The following is an 8,032-nucleotide window of genomic DNA, read 5'->3' as shown; positions in this document are numbered from 1 at the left end:
AGGCATTTAAGCAAGGAAATGAAGTAATGGGCATACAGATGGAAAGAACAAGATCAAACTCTTTGTTTCTTAGATGAGATGTTCTTTAATATAGAAAAATAAAAAGAAATTTACTAAAAGGTAGAATTAATAAATGAGTTCCACAAGGTTGCAGGATACAAGACCAATTATATACAATACCAATTATATATACATATATATGTAGTTCTATACACTTACTATAAACAATCTGAAAAGGAAATGAAGAAAACAAATAACATTTACAGTATCATCAAAACTAAATACACTATACTAAAACTGGAATGATACAGAGAAGATTAGCATGGCCCCTGCACAAGGATGACACGCAAATTCGTGAAGCGTTTCATATTTTTGCTGATAGCTAAATAAAGTCATAAAATTGTTTTAAAAAAGAATAAACTAATCAGGCATTTTTGTTTGTTTGTTTGTTTAGCCCAAGAATGCTCCTAAACCCTGAGCCACTTCCCCAGCCCTTTCGTATATTTTATTTAGATACAGGGTCTTGCTGAGTTGTTTAGGGCTTCACTAAATTGCTGAGGCTGGCTTTGAGCTTGCGATCCTCCTGCCTCAGCCTCCCAAGCCTCTGGGATTACAGGCATGCGCCACCATGCCCGGCTATTTAGGAATATATTTAACAAACAAAGTGCAGAACTTTACTCTAAAACCCACAAAAATTGAGGGGGGTATATTGAACCTCAGTGAGTGCTTGGCTCGCATGCATGAGGCACTGAGTTCCATCCTTAGCACCACATAGAAAAATAAATAAATAAAACAAAGATATTGTGTCCATCTACAAATAAAAACTGTTTTTAAAAAGGATGTTTTCTTGGTTCATACATGATTCTGTAACAAAATGCCACAGACTGGACAATTTAAAGAAGAGAAACATATTCTTTACAGTTTGGGAAACTGAGCAATCCAAGATCAAAGTGCCAGTAGATAAGGTGTCTGGTGAGGGCTACTCTTTGCTTTCAAGGTGTTGTCTTGCTGTTGCATTCTCACATGGAAGATAGGGAGAGCACTGAGTCTGCACTTGGAGGACACAGAAGAGAAAGGGATTTAGTTATTTTTCTCCAGCTCTTTTTTGATATCAAACTCATTCATAAGGGTGGGAGCCCTCAGGACTCAGGTCCCATTTCTTAATACTATTATGCCAGATCTTGCATTCTAACATATGAATTTTTGGGGAGACATACATTCAAACCATAGCAGATGAAAATTTGTCCCACTGACAAATTGATCTATGGATTCAATGCAATCCCTATCAAAATCCTAGCTGGCTTTCTTTTTGTTCAAACTAATAAGCCAGTGCTAAAATTTATATGGAAATTTAGGAGACCCAGAATAGCCACAACCATAATGAAAAAGAACAAAGTAGGAGGACTTTACAATTTCAAAACTTTTTACAACTTCAAAACTCTTTACAATTTCAAAACTTATCACAACACTGTGGTAACAAAGACAATGTGGTACTAGCATAGGGATAGACATATAAATTGGGGGAATAGAACTGAGAGTTTAGAAATAAACCCTCACATTTGCTGTCAATTGATATTTGACAAGGGGACAAAGACCTTTCAATTGAGAAAGAATAATTTTTTCCATGAATCATGCTGGGTAAACAATCCAGATGCAAAAGGAAGAAGAAGGAGGAGAAAAATAAATTGGATCTCATCCTTATACTGCAAACAAATATTAACTCAAAACTAATTTATAGACCCAAGTATAAGAGCTAAAAGTTCAATAGTTCAATTCCCTGTGCCATATATAAAGAAGAAAGGAAAATGCAGAATGGGGGTGGGGTGGGAGGGTGATGGATGGGGGTGGGGAGGAGAACAGAAAAGAAAAAGAAAAAATATAGGCTTTATTTCTTAGAGCAATTTTGAATTTATGGAAAAATTGAGCAGAAAGTACAAGAGAGCTCCCTCCCCCATTTTCCCCTAATATGGTTCTTTGGTATTACTACTGATAAATCAATATTGATAAAATTAAAGTCTGTGAAGGATATGGAAATGATAACCCCCAAAACAGTGGCCTGAGAAGAGGGAAGGAGGAGAAGGCGAAACTTTGATAACATTGATCCTTTATCAATACATCCTTTCCCAGTAACAAGACAATCCTTGGGAAGGAAGCAAACCTCACCCCGTGACAAGACAATCCCTGGGAAGGAGATATCCATCAAACCTAAAACGACAGTCTCTGGAAAGAAGCCCAAACATTAATCATTCCCCAAATAAGTCCTTTTCCAGGGACAGTACAATAGACCCTGGAGGGAAAAAGATAAGTGCTGAATGCTGAACTCTGAACCCTCCATCCTTGCCCAGTGCCCAGTAACAACAAATTTCAAATTCTCACAACCTGTTTCCTGAATGCCCAAACTGATATGTTCTGTTAAAGTCTTCAAGGGTTAAGTCATCTTCCAGTGTGTAACTTATATAAACCCAGACCTCTCCTGTAATCAGGGCCATTTTCTACCCAGAAAGTGAGCCCCTCCGGTGCATGATTGAATTTGCCAATAAATAAACGGCATTGCTGAATCTGTTGAGATCTGCTTCAGTCCTGGTTGTTTGTACTTTCATTATGGTGCCAAAACCGTTTTGGTTATTTTTCCTTACAATCCGTAATTTAGGATTCACTCTTTGTGCTATGTAGTTGTATGGGTTTTGACAAATGTGTAATATCATGGTGTCCACCATTACAGTATCATACAGAAGAAGTTTACACTCTAAAAATTCCCTATACTCCACTTATTCATCCCTCTTTTCTCTCATGGCAACCACTGATTTTTTTTTTTTTACAACCTCTGTAGTTTTACCTCCTTTTCTAGAACATAACATAAAAAACGATTAGACAAAACGCAGCATTTTCAGACTGCCTTCTTTCAGTCTTGTAGGATTATACAGTTCATAACTAAATGTTTGTATGTGGTTTTATTTTCTTAGTATATATTTCTTAGCAAGTGGTATATCTGAATCAAGGAGTTCTTATGTTTTTGAAGCTGTTGAGTTTAAAATTGTTCTATAGAAAAATTCAGTTTATATTCTTATTAGCAGTGTATTAACTATTTCCCCAATCTCTCATCAAATAGGTATTGTAAAATGCTTTAGAGATGGAAATGGCTTTTTTCTTCTGAATATAAAGAGAACTCCGGGCTGGGATTGTGGCTCAGCAGTAGAGCGCTCCCCTAGCACGGGAGGGACCTGGGTTGGATCCTCAGCACCACATAAAAATAAAGGCATTGTGTTAAAAAAAAAAGTTGAGCTATTTATTAAAACATAAATAAATAAATAAAGATAAGTCATACTATCATTTTAAATTATTTGTAAATTGAAAGGTTAAAATAGTATTTCATTACCTTAATTTGTATTTCTTTGGTTGCTAATCAAAAACTTTGTGTTAGAAAAAATATATATTTGTGCCCCTTAAATGACATGAATCTAATGGGTATGTGTTAAGTATTTACAATATAACATGATATTCATAAATTAGCATTACTGAAAACCTATTCTAACATAGTAATTGTTAGGTATTATATAAACATATACAGAAGAATACATTTCTAACTTCCAAGCAATCAGAGTCCTGGAAAGTCAACAGCCAATTAACATTGAGTGCCTACTATTTGCCTGGAACTACTTGTTTAATAGCAGCTTTATTGAGGTATGATTAATGTTCAATGAACTGAAAATACTTAAAGTGTAAACTTTAATAATTTCTAACATATGAATATCCCTGTGAGACCATCACCACAATCAAGAAAAGATATACATCACCCCACACAATTCCTTGTGCATCTTTGTAATCTCTCCTTGATTTTGACACCTCTGTCCTCCCACCATTTCAAGGCAACTACTTTTTGGTCATCATAGATTAATATGCTTTTTCTAGAATTTTATAGAAATTGAATTATGCAGTGTATAATCTTCATGAAGGATAGTATTTCTTCTTTGACTTAGCAAAATTATGTTGTGATTCATTATTGTTGAACATAGCAATAGTTCATTTCTTTGATTGTTGAGTATTATTCTATTGTATAGACAAATCACAATTTGTCCATTCACTTGCTAACAGACATTTGGTCTGTTTTTGATTATTACTAGTAATGCTGCAATGTATATTCATGTATATCTTTGCATGAACATATTTTCATTTATCTTGAAGAACTACCTAGATATCACATGGCTGGGGCATGTGGCAGGTGTATGTTTAACTTTTTAAAAATTTTTTATGGTACCAGGGATTGAATTCAGGCATTTAACCACTGAGCCACTCCCCAGCCCTTTTTTAAATTTTATTTTGAGAAAGGTTCTCACCAAGTTGCTGAGGCTGGTTTTGAACTCATAATTCTCCTGCCTCAGTCTCTGGAGCTGCTGGAATTATAGGCATGCACCCACATGCCTGGCTTATGTATAATTTTTTTTAAGAACCTGACAAACTGTCTTCCAAAATGTTTGAATGGTTGGTATGATTAGTCTAAGGATTTGGAGCAATTGGAACTCTTATACATTGCTGATGGTATAAAATGATTCAACTATTTTGGACAATGTATTATGTGTGTAGCATCTCATTTAGGTTTTAATTTGCATTTTTATGATATCAATACTATAACATGTGCTTAGTTACCATCAATATATCTTGTTGAGTAAAATGTATCTTAAAATCTTTTGCCCATTTAAAAAATAAACTTATTATTATTGTTATTGAATTTTGAAATTGTTGTGCATATTTTGGGTAATTTACTAGATATATAATTTACAAATATTTTCCCTATGTTTGTGGCTTATCTCTTCATTCTCTTAACTTTTTAAAAAAGCAGAAATTCTTAAAATTAAATTCAATTTATCAATTTTTTTCCTTCTTCAGATTATGCTTCTGATTTGAGATCTAAAATTATCTTAAGACCACAAAGATTTGATCTATTTTTTTTGAGATGTTTTATAGTTTTAGGTACAACATTTAGTTTACAATTATTTTACATTTAGTTCTATTACCTATTTGAGTCAATTTTTGTATATACTACAAAGGGAAGATTCAAGGTTTTTGTTGTTTTTTTGTTTTGCAGATAGATATCCAATTGTTTCAATACCATTTGTTGAAAAGATTTTTTGAATCTTTCAACACCGTTTGTTGAAAAGATATTTTCTGCAATAAATTGACTTTCCAACTTGGTTGAAAATCAGTTGACCCAGTATGTGTGAGTCTTATTTCTAGGGCAAAACACTTGGGGGTATTCTATCTAATACTCCACCATATATGAGGTTTTCCATATAGTGGGAAGAGGAATTATTTCTCGCCTACATGACCCTGAGTTTTCTTTCCTTCAAGCCTTTCAGAACAATTTTCTCCAGTCTTTGGATGTTTTGTGACATAAATGTGCTGATAAATACTCATTTGAAAAGCTGAGTTGTGGGGAGATCCTTTGTAGGTCTCTGAGGTTCTCTGAGCATATCTTGTCTCTCTGGTCAAAGTTTCTTCCTTCACACCTCAAAGTTTCTTCCCCACCTCAAGTTTTCTTGCACTCCCCACCTCCCCAACTCAAAGTTTCTTCCTTCACATGTAAAAATTTGGAAAAGGTACCAAAAAAGCAATTGGAAGCTGGAGCATTTCTGGCTCTTTGGTAAACTAACTTTGTCTTTGTGGTCTCTCCAGGTGCACTTAGAGTAGCCCAACTTCTTACATGGTAGATGGAGGTTCTTGGTGAAAATGTCTCCAGATAAATTGGCATTTTCAATTCTAGCCTTGAATATCACTCAGCATCTCTTCTCTCACATTTGATCCATCAAGGTAGTTAAAAGACTCACTGAGGTCAAGGGGTGAGGGAACATAGACTCAACTTCTTGGAAGAGTATTAAATAATATGTGAACATGTTTTAAAATTGTCCTTTTTTGGGGTAGGGGCGGTGCTGGGGATTAAACCCAAGCCCTTGTACATGCAGGGCAAGCACTCTACCAACTGAACTATATACCCAGCCCGTACATGTTTTTAAACAACCAGAATCATGGCAAAGAGTTTTAATTATATTATTCTAAAGGAAAACCATTGGTGAATTTTTTTTAATTAATTAATTAATTTTTTAAATTTCCATTGGTGAACTTTTAACAAGGGAATGTGCAGTGATTTACGATTTTAAAAGACCACTTAGTCAAGAGTACAAGACACACACAGTCAACATACAAGAATCAATTGCATTTTTATATGTCAGCAAAACAATTAGAAAATGAAATATTTAAAAATGATAGAATTTACAAAAGCTTTAAAAAAATACCAACTACCTAGGACTAAATCCAGCCAAAAATGTGTAAGATTTTTATGTAGGAAATTATAAAACTTTATTTATTTGTTACCAGTGATTGAACCCATGGGTGCTTAACCACTCAGCCACATTCCCAGCCCTTTTTCATACTTTATTTAGAGACAGGGTCTCATTAGGGCATAGGGCCTTGCTAAGTTGCTGAGGCTGACTTTGAAGTCAGCATCCTCCTGCCTCAGCCTCCTGAGCTGCTGGGATTACAGGTGTGCACTACCACACCCAGCTGTAAAACTTTTTTTTTTTTTTGCAGTGCTGGGGATTGAACCAAGGACATCGTGCATTTGAGGAAAGCACTCTGTCGACTGAGCTACACACCCACCCCTTCTGCTATAAAACTTTATTGAGAGAAACTAAACACTAAATAAATGAAGCATTTTATTATTTTCAATGATTAGAAAGCTGATTATTATAGAAATATGAGTTTTCAAATAAGTACACAGGGTGCAATGCAATGTCAATCAAAATTTCTGTAGAATTTGAAAAAAATAAAATGTATATGGCAATGTAAAGGATCAATGATAGCAAGCAACTTTTGAAGGAGAAGGAAAAACAAGAGGAAAAGGGACTTGTTTTATTTGTCATAAAATTATAAAGCCACAGTGTTTTAGTTAGCTTTTTGGCTGCTGTGACCAAAAGACCTGACAAGAACAATTTTAGAGGAAGAAAAGTTTATTTGCCTCATGGTTTCAGAGGTCTCAGTCCATAGATGGCCAGCTCCTTTGCTCTGGGCTCAAGGTGAGGAAGAACATCATGGTGGAAGGGTGTGGAGGAGTAAAGCAGCTCAGGACCTGGCAACAAGGAAGCAGAGAGAGGTCTGATCATCAGGGACAAAATATACATCCCGAAGGCACACTCTTTGTGACCAACCAACTCTAGTCACATGCTACTTGCTTGTGGTTTACTACCCAGTTAATCCATTCAAGTGGATTAATGCACTGTTTAGGTTAAGGCTCTCATAACTCCATTATTTCACCTCTAAACTTTCTTGCATTGTCTCACACAAGCTAAACCACACACATTATCTAATCATAACACACAGTAATTAAGGCAGTGTGATATTTCCACAAGAAAAACAAACAAAAATGAATAGATAAATAGACCACTATAATAGAAGAGCCCAGTAATACCCATTCATATCCAGACACATAAAAAAAGATGGGCTTTTTATGTCAAAGTCCATCTTGTCCTACCCCCAATTTTTTTTAAATTTTTTATTGTTGGTTGTTCAAAACATTACATAGTTCTTGATATATCATATTTCACACTTTGATTCAAGTGGGTTATGAACTCCCATTTTTACCCCGTATACAGATTGCAGAATCATATCAGTTACACATCCATTGATTTACATGTTGCCATACTAGTGTCTGTTGTATTCTGCTGCCTTTCCTATCCTCTACTATCCCCCCCTCCCCTCCCCTCCCCTCTTCTCTCTCTACCCCCTCTACTGTCATTCATTTCTCCCCCTTGTATTATTTTTCCCTTTCCCCTCACTTCCTCTTGTATGTAATTTTGTATAACCCTAAGGGTCTCCTTCCATTTCCATGCAATTTCCCTTCTCTCTCCCTTTCCCTCCCACCTCTCATCCCTGTTTAATGTTAATCTTCTTCTCATGCTCTTCCTCCCTACTCTGTTCTTAGTTACTCTCCTTATATCAAAGAAGACATTTGGCATTTGTTTTTTAGGGATTGGCTAGCTTC

At 35.4% G+C, this 8,032-nt stretch overlaps 1 non-coding gene across 1 annotated transcript; it reads left to right on the top strand.

Annotated features, from left to right (window-relative positions):
* The first annotated feature begins 264 nt into the window (after positions 1–264).
* Positions 265–374, top strand: LOC125614052. The gene has a single exon (XR_007344705.1). It is a non-coding gene; the product is annotated as a U6 spliceosomal RNA (small nuclear RNA).
* The last annotated feature ends 7,658 nt before the right edge of the window (positions 375–8,032 follow it).

Source organism: Marmota marmota, unplaced genomic scaffold (genome assembly GCF_001458135.2).
Source record: "Marmota marmota marmota unplaced genomic scaffold, marMar, whole genome shotgun sequence".
Taxonomy (NCBI): domain Eukaryota; kingdom Metazoa; phylum Chordata; class Mammalia; order Rodentia; family Sciuridae; genus Marmota; species Marmota marmota.
The sequence above is the reverse complement of the archived record's forward strand: the minus strand, read 5'-3'. Positions and strand labels throughout refer to the sequence as shown.